Below are 12,701 nucleotides of genomic sequence, written 5' to 3'. Positions count from 1 at the left end.
GATATGTCATCTTACTGACATCATGCACAAAAGGGCACTTTATTTGTTTTAAACTATTGTAGTGGTGTTGTGTACAAAAAGTGCACTTTATTTAGTGTTGTTTTGATATGTCATCTTAGTGACATCATGCACAAAAGTGCACTTTATTTGTTTTAAACTATTGTAGTGGCGTTGTGTATAAAAAGTGCACTTTAATTTAGTGTTGTTTTGATATGTCATCTTAGTGACATCATGCACAAAAGTGCACTTTATTTGTTTTAAACTATTGTAGTGGCGTTGTGTACAAAAAGTGCACTGTAATTTAGTGTTGTTTTGATATGTCATCTTAGTGACATCATGCACAAAAGTGCACTTTATTTGTTTTAAACCATTGTAGTGGTGTTGTGTACAAAAAGTGCACTTTAATTTAGTGTTGTTTTGATATGTCATCTTAGTGACACCATGCACAAAAGTGCACTTTATTTGTTTTAAACTATTGTAGTGGCGTTGTGTATAAAAAGTCCACTTTAATTTAGTGTTGTTTTGATATGTCATCTTAGTGACATCATGCACAAAAGTGCACTTTATTTGTTTTAAACTATTGTAGTGGCGTTGTGTACAAAAAGTGCACTTTAATTTAGTGTTGTTTTGATATGTCATCTTAGTGACCTCATGCACAAAAGTGCACTTTCTTTGTTTTGAACTATTGTAGTGGTCTTGTGTATAAAAAGTGCACTTTAATTTAGTGTTTTGATATGTCTTAGTGACATCATGCACAAAAGTGCACTTTATATGTTTTAAACTATTGTAGTGGCGTTGTGTACAAAAAGTGCACTTTAATTTAGTGTTGTTTTGATATGTCATCTTAGTGACATCGTGCACAAAAAAGCACTTTATTTGTTTTAAACTATTGTAGTGGCGTTGTGTATAAAAAGTTCACTTTAATTTAGTGTTTTGATATGTCATCTCAGTGACATCATGCACAAAAGTGCACTTTATTTGTTTCAAACTATTGTAGTGGCGTTGTGTATAAAAAGTGCACTTTATTTAGTGTTGTTTTGATATGTCATCTTAGTGACATCATGCACAAAAGTGCACTTTATTTGTTTTAAACTATTGTAGTGTGGGTTCTGTACAAAAAGTGCACTTTAATTTAGTGTTGTTTTGATATGTCATCTTAGTGACATCATGCACAAAAGTGCACTTTATTTGTTTTAAAATATTGTAGTGGCGTTCTGTACAAAAAGTGCACTTTAATTTAGTGTTGTTTTGATATGTCATCTTAGTGACATGCACAAAAGTGCACTTTATTTAGTGTTGTTTTGATATGTCATCTTAGTGACATCATGCACAAAAGTGCACTTTATTTGTTTTAAAATATTGTAGTGGCGTTCTGTACAAAAAGTGCACTTTAATTTAGTGTTGTTTTGATATGTCATCTTAGTGACATGCACAAAAGTGCACTTTATTTAGTGTTGTTTTGATATGTCATCTTAGTGACATCATGCACAAAAGTGCACTAATAGCTTGTTTTAAAATGTCTCTGACAATCTTGCACTTTCTGTTTTGGAAATGACATGAATGTTTGTGCCACTGCTTAATAAATACACTTGTGGTCAATCATCAAAAGGCTAACGCAAAATATGGAGATATATATGGTGTATCGTGACATGGCCTGAAAATATTGAGATATTAAAAAAAAAAGGCCGTATCGCTCAGTCCGAGTTACAATTCAGAAAGATATGCATTGAAATATATTGTAAAAACAAAATGGACAAATGGTTAGAAATCTTCATTGTGCCACCTGCTTCATTCTTCAGCAGTAGTGTAGTTTTGGAACGGACATGAATCAAACGTGGTCACCCGTCCACCATTGTGTCATTGGAAGTGGTCAAGTTGTGTGATTTTGAGACACACATGAGGTGTGAGCCGGCTGCCAGCTATTGTAATCACTGCCTGCTAATCCCTGCTTACTGCACATGTAGGTCATATTTCCTCCTTGCGTCTTTGCGCTCCTGGAAAATCCTTTTACACGTTTTAACGATGCAGATCACAACACACTTTGACTTTTCTTTTGTATGCTGACAAGACTTCGGAGTAGAGGTTAACATACAGCAGATGAGTCGCCCGCTGGCCTGTTCTAAAAATAGCTCAAATAGCAGCACTTACCAGTGAGCTGCCTCTATTTTTTAAATTGTATTTATTTACTAGCAAACTGGTCTCGCTTTGTTTGACATTTTTAATTCTAAGGGAGACAAAACTCAAATAGAATTTGAAAATCCAAGAAGATATTTTAAAGACTTGGTCTTCACTTGTTTAAATTAATTCATTTATTTTTTTTAACTTTGCTTCTTATAACTTTCAGAAAGACAATTTTAGAGAAAAAAATACAACCTTAAAAATGATTTTAGGATTTTTAAAGACATATACCTTTTTACCTTTTAAATTCCTTCCTCTTCTTTCCTGACAATTTAAATCAATGGTCAAGTATTTTTTTTTATTGTAAAGAATAATAAATACATTTTAATTTAATTCTTCATTATAGCTTCTGTTTTTTCGACGAAGAGTATTTGTGAAATATTTCTTCAAACTTATTATGATTAAATAATTAAAAAAAATATTCTGGCAAATCTAGAAAATCTGTAGAATCAAATTTAAATCTTATTTCAAAGTCTTTTGAATTTCTTTTCAAATTTTTGTTCTGGAAAATCTAGAGGAAATATTGATTTGTCTTTGTTAGAAATATAGCTTGGTCCAATTTGTTATATATTCTAACAAAGTGCAGATTGGATTTTAACCTATTTAAAACATGTCATCAAAATTCTAAAAGTAATCTTAATCATGATGTTCCATAAATTATTTTTTTTATTTTTTTCAAAAATTTGCTAGTTTTTCTCTTCTATTTTTCAGTTGAATTTTGAATTTTTAAGAGTCAAAATTGAAGATAAACTTTGTTTCAAAATTCAATTGTCATTTTTTACGTGTTTTCTCCTCTTTTAAACCGTTCAATTAAGTGTTTTTTTTTTTTCATTTATTCTCTACAAAAAACCTTCCGTTGAAGGAAAAAAAATGTCTGACTGAATGACCAACAGAAATACCCTTTTTTTTGAGGGGGGGATATTTATCTGTTTCTATATATATTTATTGTGAGAAATCATTAAGATGATCAGTGTTTCCACAAATATAAATACCATTAATTATTAATAATAACATACAGATAAAGGTAAATTGAGCAAATTGGCTATTTCTGGCAATTTATTTAAGTGTGTATCAAACTGGTAGCCCTTGGCATTAATCAGTACCCAAGAAGTAGCTCTTGGTTTCAAAAAGGTTGGTGACCCCTGGTCTAACAGTAAGATACTTTTACCATCAGCTCATTACTGCTGGCCACCACTGTCCTAGATTTAAATATATATATATATATATATATAGTTTTATTACTGATATAAAAAAAAAAGTATTCTTTGTCTGGAGTAACTCTTTCAACAGAACAATAATACACTTAATTCTTTGGCAAAATGTCAGTGGGATGACTTCTGGGACATGTGGCTTGATGCACTTTAGCGCCCTCCAGTGGTTACTCCTGGGCTGTGCACACTCATCTTGTCAAATTGGTTGGACGTAGTGGAATTGTATTTATGTGATTGATTTAATGTAATATTTTTTATTTTAAATGTATGTACACAACTAAGACTTTTTTAACGAAATATATTTGAAATAAAACGTTTATAAAATGTATTCTGCATATTTTTCTACATAGTGTGAATTAGTGTTCTGATTATTATAATTAAATATATATCAATAAGAATGTATTTATCAATCCAACAAAACTATACACAACAATACCATAATAATGCAATGCAATTCCAAAACCAGACCCGACCCAGCAACTTTCAGATTAGTAATAAACAGAGCAATTGAGTTTGTTTTTTGTTAAATAATTTTTCAAAATACATGTACTTTATTTTTTATTTTCACGCCTAGAATCAGGTGTTTTATTAAAATTGTAATTCACAGGTTTTTATTTTTATTTTTTTAATCTAGCCATTTAATAATGTAATTATTTTATTGTTATCCATCCATCCATTTTCCTACCGTTTGTCCCTCTGTGGGTTGCAGGGTTTGTACATATATATTTTTTTTAAATTAAAATAATATATTTTAAGGGTTTTCCCGATACGGATATCAGGTAAGGATCCGATATCATCAAAAAGACAAGTACGGGATTACATGGGCTTGTGTGTAAAATGTCTGATTTATCAATCAATCAATGAATCAAATTTTATTTATTCAGCCATTAATCAGGAGGGCCTCAAAGGGCGACATACCCTGATCTAAACCCACATCCGGGCAACGAAAAACTCCAAATCCAAAATAGTTTTTTTTTTTTTTTTTTAAAGACTTTGCGAATATATTAAAAAATAAAAATAACACACTTACATAAGTATTCATAGCTTTCGCACAATACCTTGTTGATGCACCTTTTGCAGCAATTACAGCCTCAAGTCATTTTTTAATACGATGCCACAATCTTGGCACACCTATCTTTTTGTATCAACACACCCCTTAATATTTTATATAATGATAACTGATCTCTTAAAGCAGGGGTAGGGAACCTATGGCTCTAGAGCCAGATTTGGCTCTTTTGATGACTGCATCTGGCTCTCAGATACATCTTAGCTGACATTACTTAAGGATAAGTAATGAATAATTCCGCTGGTAATCACAGTGTCAAAAATAACGTTCAAAATAAAAAACATTCTCATGTCTTTTAATCCATCCATCCGGTTTCTACCGCACCTGTTCAAGAAGTCGCATTAATGGTCAAAAGTATTTTATTTATTGTTGGTTAGCTTCAGAATAACAATGTTATTAAAAAGAACAAGAGACTTATTATACTCTAAAAATGTTGGTCTTACTTAAAAATGCACTCATTTAGTTGTATTCAGTCTTAAAAAAAAAGTATTATATGGCTCTCACAGAAATACTTTTAAAAATATTTGGCTTGTATGGCTCTCTTAGCCAAAAAGGTTCCCGACCCCTGTCTTAAAGTGTACTTTCTTAAATAATGATAACCGGGAAAGAGGAGCACTGCTTGCTTCTTCTCATTTATATAGTCTCCCACAATCCGTTTTTGTTGTTGACACTATATACTGTATCAAGGGTCCCCAAACTTTTTGACTCGGGGGGGCCAGATTGGGTTAAAAATATCAATCAATGCAATCAATCAATGTTTATTTATATAGCCCCAAATCACAAATGTCTCAAAGGACTGCACAAATCATTACGACTACGACATCCTCGGAAGAACCCACAAAAGGGCAAGGAAAACTCACACCCAGTGGGCAGGGATAATTCACATCCAGTGGGACGCCAGTGACAATGCTGACTATGAGAAACCTTGGAGAGGACCTCAGATGTGGGCAACCCCCCCCCCCTCTAGGGGACCGAAAGCAATGGATGTCGAGCGGGTCTAACATGATACTGTGAAAGTTCAATCCATAGTGGCTCCAACACAGCCGCGAGAGTTCAGTTCAAAGCGGATCCAAGACAGCAGCGAGAGTCCCGTCCACAGGAGACCATCTCAAGCGGAGGCGGGTCAGCAGCGTAGAGATGTCCCCAACCGATACAGGCGAGTGGTCCATCCTGGGTCTCGACTCTGGACAGCCAGTATTTCATCCATGGTTATCGGACCGGACCCCCTCCACAAGGGAGGGGGGGGACATAGGAGAAAGAAAAGAAGCGGCAGATCAACTGGTCTAAAAAGGAGGTCTATTTAAAGGCTGGAGTATACAGATGAGTTTTAAGGTGAGACTTAAATGCTTCTACTGAGGTGGCATCTCTAACTGTTACCGGGAGGGCATTCCAGAGTACTGGAGCCCGAACGGAAACGGAACGCAGACTTTTTTGGGCTCTAGGAATCACTAATAAGCCGGAGTCTTTTGAAGGCAGATTTCTTGCCGGGACATACGGTACAATACAATCAGCAAGATAGGATGGAGCTAGACCGTGTAGTATTTTATACGTAAGTAGTAAAACCTTAAAGTCACATCTTAAGTGCACAGGAAGCCAGTGCAGGTGAGCCAGTACAGGCGTAATGTGATCAAACTTTCTTGTTCTTGTCAAAAGTCTAGCAGCCGCATTTTGTACCAACTGTAATCTTTTAATGCTGGACATGGGGAGACCCGAAAATAATACGTTACAGTAATCGAGACGAGACGTAACAAACGCATGGATAATATATGTATATGTCTTTGGGTGTCCCACGATTCGATTCAATTTCGATTCTTGGGGTCGCGATTCGATTATAAATCGATATTTTTTTTTCGATTCAACGCGATTCTCAATTAAAAAACGATATTTTTCCGATTCAAAAGGATTCTGTATTCATTCAATACATAGGATTTCAGCAGGATCTACCCCAGTCTGCTGACATGCTAGCAGAAGAGTAGATTTTTTTTTTTAAAAGCTTTTATAATTGTAAAGGACAATGTTTTATCAACTGATTGCAATAAAGTGAATTTGTTTTGACTATTAAACGAACCAAAAATATGACTTATTTTATCTTTGTGAAAACATTGGACACAGTGTGTTGTCCAGCTTATGAGATGCGATGCAAGTGTAAGCCACTGTGACACTATTGTTCTTTTTTTTATATTTTTATAAATGTCTAATGATAATGTCAATGAGGGATTTTTAATCACTGCTATGCTGAAATTATAACTAATATTGATACTGTTGTTGATAATATTCATTTTTGTTTCACTACTTTTGGTTTGTTCTGTATTCGTGTTTGTGTCTCCTCTCAATTGCTCTGTTTATTGCAGTTCTGAGTGTTGCTGGGTCAGGTTTGGTTCCTGAATTGGATTGCATTGTTATGGTATTGCTCTGTAGTGGTTTGTTGGATTGATTAAATAAAAAAATCCCCTACCGGGGTGTATAAAATAGTCAGGAATTGTCATGGATACAAAGGATTCTGGGTATTTGTTGTGTTGCGTTTATGTTGTGTTACTGGGAGGATGTTCTCCTGAAATGTGTTTGTCAATCTTGTTTGGTGTGGCTTCACAGCGTGGCGCATATTATTACTAAGAGTGTTAAAATTGTTTATATCACAACCATTAGTGTACTCTGTGTCACCCAGTATGCATTGCAGTCGTTTGCGTGTGTCTGCGGAAGCCACACACAACATGTTGCTGGACTGACAAGCAGATCGTACATGTTGTAGAAGGCGACTAAGTCAATGGCTTCATAGCACGCCCTAATACTTATTATCTGGGTGACTGCCGGCAGTCATTCTAAAGAATGTTTGTGTCTCCTATTGTCTTCTTTGCTTTGTGACACAGGTCTTAAATGGCTCTTTGAATGGCAAAGGATACCGATCCCAGAACCATGTATATCCAATATTTCCGGATGGTTCAACCGCCACCTGAATCCAATTAAAATCAATTTTTTCGTCATGTCACCCGCCCAAACTGTGGTTTATCCGCGGACTCCGCGAATGAGACCGCAAACCGCGCATCTCTTCTATATATAAATATATATATATGTATATATATGTATATATGTATATATATGTATATATATATATGTATATATGTATATATATATATGTATATGTATATATATATGTATATATATATATATATGTATATATATATGTATATATGTGTATATATACATATATGTATATATATATATATGTATATATATATATATGTATATATATACATATATGTATATATGTATGTATATATATATATATGTATATATATATATATATGTATATATATACATATATGTATATATGTATGTATATATATATATGTATATATGTGTATATATATATATATATATATACATATGTATAAAGATTTTTTTTTTAAAACAATAACAAAACAACTAAATAAATCTTATAGATACGAGTCCCCAGGGTATATATGAACACTATGTTGCACAATAGTACAGACATTTAATTCACAATTCCAACACCTGGACAAGTTAGATGGCATAATAAAAACATTGATAAATGTCTTATTGCATGGGTGTCAAACTCTGGCCCGCGGGCCAAATTTGGCCCGCCGTGTAATTTCACTTGGCTCTTGAGGCAATATCAAATTAGCATTAGAGCTGGCCTGCCGCTGTAACACCGCATTCACCGCTAATACTCATACTTGCCAACCCTCTTGATTTTCCCGGGAGACTCTCAAAGTTCAGTGTCCCTCCCGAATTTCATCCCGGACAACAATATTTGGGGTGGGCTTTAAAGGCACTGCCTTTAGTGTTCTCTACAACCTGTCTCCAGATCAGCTTTTCCTCCATACAAACAGCGTGCCGGCCCAGTCACATAATATATGCGGCTTATACACACACACACAAGTGAATGCAATGCATACTTGGTCAACAGCCATACAGGTCACACTGAGGGTGGCCGTATAAATAACTTTAACACTGTTACAAATATACGCTACACTGTGAACCCACACCAAACAAGAATGGCACATTCCGGGAGAACATCCGCACCGTAATACAACATAAACACAACAGAAGAAATACCCAGAACGCCTTGCAGCACTAACTCTTCCGGGACGCTACAATATACAACCCCGCTACCAAGAAAACTCGATTTTGCATGCCCTGATGTGCATTATTTTGATATAAAATATTGTTAGATCCACTATGGACTGGACTCACACATTTATGTTAGATCCACTATGGACTGGACTCTCACACTATGTTAGATCCACTATGGACTGGACACTCATAATATTATACTAGATCCACTGTGGACTGGACTCTCACACTATTATGTTAGATCCACTATGGACTGGACTCTCACAATTATGTTAGATCCACTATGGACTGGACTCTCACACTATTATGTTAGATCCACTATGGACTGGACTCTCACACTTTTATGTTAGATCCACTATGGACTGAACTCCCTCACTTTTTTGTTGGATCCACTATGGACTGGACTCTCACACTATTATGTTAGATCCACTATGGACTGGACTCTCACACTATTATGTTAGATCCACTATGGACTGGACTCTCACACTATTATGTTAGATCCACTATGGACTGGACTCTCACTATTATGTTAGATCCACTATGGACTGGACTCTCACAATATTATGCTAGATCCACTATGGACTGGACTCTCACACTATTATGTTAGATCCACTATGGACTGGACTCTCACACTATTATGTTAGATCCACTATGGACTGGACTCTCACTATTATGTTAGATTCACTATAAAGTTATATAAGTCTTGCTTGTTCAATATTCAATGCAAAACTTGTTTGGGTCCCTATTAAAAGGTTCATTTGTTCAACCTCGGCCAGCGGCTTTGTTCGGTTTTAAAATTTGGCCCACTCTGTATTTGAGTTTGAGACCCCTGTCTTATTGCATTTGTATGAAATGCAGCCTTTAAAGTACTTTGACAGTAGCTCAGTCACAAAGGATGGAAAGGACTATGCAGGTATGAAGCAGACTAAACATGGACTATAGTAACAATATACAATATATGTGATATTTACATATTATTTATAGGTCTGTTGTTAAAAATGATTACAGCCAGTTTCAGGGTGACGTCATATAAAAAGCCACGTTGTTGATGCTAAACAAACACCAGAGTCATCGCCCACAGCTTAGTGCATTGTGCTGAGGAGGAGGGGGGGGGGGGGGAGGAGGGGAGGAATGTAACACTAGCAGTGACACAGCTTGAAAACAGGGATGCTGCAAACCGCCATATTGCGGTGGAAAAACACGTGATAATAACATGCAATTATTGCACTTTGGATGCACAATAGCTGGGACGTGACGTGGAGAGGCGGGAAAACAACTCGTGGTGTCTCCAGGCGCTGCAATCAAGGCGGGTTTGATTACATAAGAAGCATATGCATGACATCATCACAGCAGGATTAGAGCTGGCGGAGGGGGGCGGGGCTTCAGCAGAAGGCACACGCAGCATCAAAGGGAGCAGAAGCTAAAAGCGCGGCAGGATTAGGTTTGGTTTTTACACCCTTCCAAAAAATGCTGCATGTGATGTGGACAGGAGCATGGTGGCTGTGACTGCGCCATGGTCTTGCCCATAAACCTGCTCCTCTGCAGGAGGACCCCCGCTTCAGCACCACCCGAGTGTCCCCCTCCTGGATTCAGACCGAGGATGCTGGCTGATCTTTGAAGGAGCGTCACAGCAGCACCAGCAGCTCCTTTTTATCCGGTGAGTAGTTTGTCTCTTTCATTTCAGCAAAACACCAAAAGATGGAGTCTATCTCCTCGGACTGACCACCTGTCAATCACAGGCTTTTGTCAGCCCTGAAGGGGATTTTTCGAAGAGGCTATCTCAAGTTTTCGTAAACACCAAAGTAGGGTTGTCACCTTCCCAGAATATTAGTAGTCGATTACATACCTGTCAATTTCCATGAAACCATAACTGAACTAAATGGCTGCCTGGCAATACTATCCAATAGTGGATCTAACATAATAGTGAGAGTCCAGTCCATAGTGGATCTAACATAATAGTGAGAGTCCAGTCCATGGTGGATCTAACTTAATAGTGAGAGTCCAGTCCATAGTGGATCTAACTTAATAGTGAGAGTCCAGTCCATAGTGGATCTAACATAATAGTGTGAGAGTCCAGTCCATAGTGGATCTAACATAATAGTGAGAGTCCAGTCCATAGTGGATCTAACATTATAGTGTGAGAGTCCAGTCCATAGTGGATCTAACATAATAGTGAGAGTCCAGTCCATAGTGGATCTAACATTATAGTGTGAGAGTCCAGTCCATAGTGGATCTAACATAATAGTGAGAGTCCAGTCCATGGGGGATCTAACTTAATAGTGAGAGTCCAGTCCATAGTGGATCTAACATAATAGTGAGAGAGTCCAGTCCATAGTGGATCTAACATAATAGTGAGAGTCCAGTCCATAGTGGATCTAACATTATAGTGTGAGAGTCCAGTCCATAGTGGATCTAACATAATAGTGAGAGTCCAGTCCATGGGGGATCTAACTTAATAGTGAGAGTCCAGTCCATAGTGGATCTAACATTATAGTGTGAGAGTCCAGTCCATAGTGGATCTAACATAATAGTGAGAGTCCAGTCCATGGTGTATCTAACTTAATAGTGAGAGTCCAGTCCATAGTGGATCTAACATGATAGTGTGAGAGTCCAGTCCATAGTGGATCTAACATAATAGTGAGAGTCCAGTCCATAGTGGATATAACATAATAGTGAGAGTCCAGTCCATAGTGGATCTAACATAATAGTGAGAGTCCAGTCCATAGTGGATCTAACATAATAGTGAGAGTCCACTCCATAGTGGATCTAACATAATAGTGAGAGTCCAGTCCATGGTGTATCTAACTTAATAGTGAGAGTCCAGTCCATAGTGGATCTAACATGATAGTGTGAGAGTCCAGTCCATAGTGGATCTAACATAATAGTGAGAGTCCAGTCCATAGTGGATCTAACATAATAGTGAGAGTCCAGTCCATAGTGGATCTAACATAATAGTGAGAGTCCAGTCCATGGTGGATCTAACTTAATAGTGAGAGTCCAGTCCATAGTGGATCTAACTTAATAGTGAGAGTCCAGTCCATAGTGGATCTAACATAATAGTGTGAGAGTCCAGTCCATAGTGGATCTAACATAATAGTGAGAGTCCAGTCCATAGTGGATCTAACATTATAGTGTGAGAGTCCAGTCCATAGTGGATCTAACATAATAGTGAGAGTCCAGTCCATAGTGGATCTAACATTATAGTGTGAGAGTCCAGTCCATAGTGGATCTAACATAATAGTGAGAGTCCAGTCCATGGGGGATCTAACTTAATAGTGAGAGTCCAGTCCATAGTGGATCTAACATAATAGTGAGAGAGTCCAGTCCATAGTGGATCTAACATAATAGTGAGAGTCCAGTCCATAGTGGATCTAACATTATAGTGTGAGAGTCCAGTCCATAGTGGATCTAACATAATAGTGAGAGTCCAGTCCATGGGGGATCTAACTTAATAGTGAGAGTCCAGTCCATAGTGGATCTAACATTATAGTGTGAGAGTCCAGTCCATAGTGGATCTAACATAATAGTGAGAGTCCAGTCCATGGTGTATCTAACTTAATAGTGAGAGTCCAGTCCATAGTGGATCTAACATGATAGTGTGAGAGTCCAGTCCATAGTGGATCTAACATAATAGTGAGAGTCCAGTCCATAGTGGATATAACATAATAGTGAGAGTCCAGTCCATAGTGGATCTAACATAATAGTGAGAGTCCAGTCCATAGTGGATCTAACATAATAGTGAGAGTCCACTCCATAGTGGATCTAACATAATAGTGAGAGTCCAGTCCATGGTGTATCTAACTTAATAGTGAGAGTCCAGTCCATAGTGGATCTAACATGATAGTGTGAGAGTCCAGTCCATAGTGGATCTAACATAATAGTGAGAGTCCAGTCCATAGTGGATCTAACATAATAGTGAGAGTCCAGTCCATAGTGGATCTAACATAATAGTGAGAGTCCAGTCCATAGTGGATCTAACAATAGTGTGAGTCCAGTCCATAGTGGATTTAACATAATAGTGAGAGTCCAGTCCATAGTGGATCTAACATAATAGTATGAGTTCAGGATCTAACATAATAGTATGAGTCCAGTCCATAGTGGATCTAACATAATAGTGTGAGAGTCCAGTCCATAGTGGATCTAACATAATA

At 36.9% G+C, this 12,701-nt stretch overlaps 1 protein-coding gene and 1 long non-coding RNA gene across 4 annotated transcripts in view; one reads left to right on the top strand and one right to left on the bottom strand.

The window, feature by feature from the left end:
• Positions 1 to 12,701, bottom strand: part of LOC133568735 (uncharacterized) — an 82,119-nt gene that overhangs the window by 4,402 nt on the left and 65,016 nt on the right. The window lies entirely within an intron of this gene.
• LOC133568732 (caytaxin-like) overlaps positions 9,702 to 12,701 on the top strand; it is a 46,216-nt gene continuing 43,216 nt past the window's right edge. The window contains exons 1-2 of one of the 2 annotated variants that reach the window (XM_061920841.1): positions 9,703 to 9,991; positions 10,096 to 10,207. The gene's annotated coding sequence lies outside the window, so the exon portion shown is untranslated. Of the gene's footprint in view, positions 10,208 to 12,701 lie in introns of both variants that reach the window. The other variant, XM_061920843.1, reaches the window with a different exon arrangement.

Source organism: Nerophis ophidion, linkage group LG14, assembly GCF_033978795.1.
Source record: "Nerophis ophidion isolate RoL-2023_Sa linkage group LG14, RoL_Noph_v1.0, whole genome shotgun sequence".
Taxonomy (NCBI): domain Eukaryota; kingdom Metazoa; phylum Chordata; class Actinopteri; order Syngnathiformes; family Syngnathidae; genus Nerophis; species Nerophis ophidion.
The sequence above is the reverse complement of the archived record's forward strand: the minus strand, read 5'-3'. Positions and strand labels throughout refer to the sequence as shown.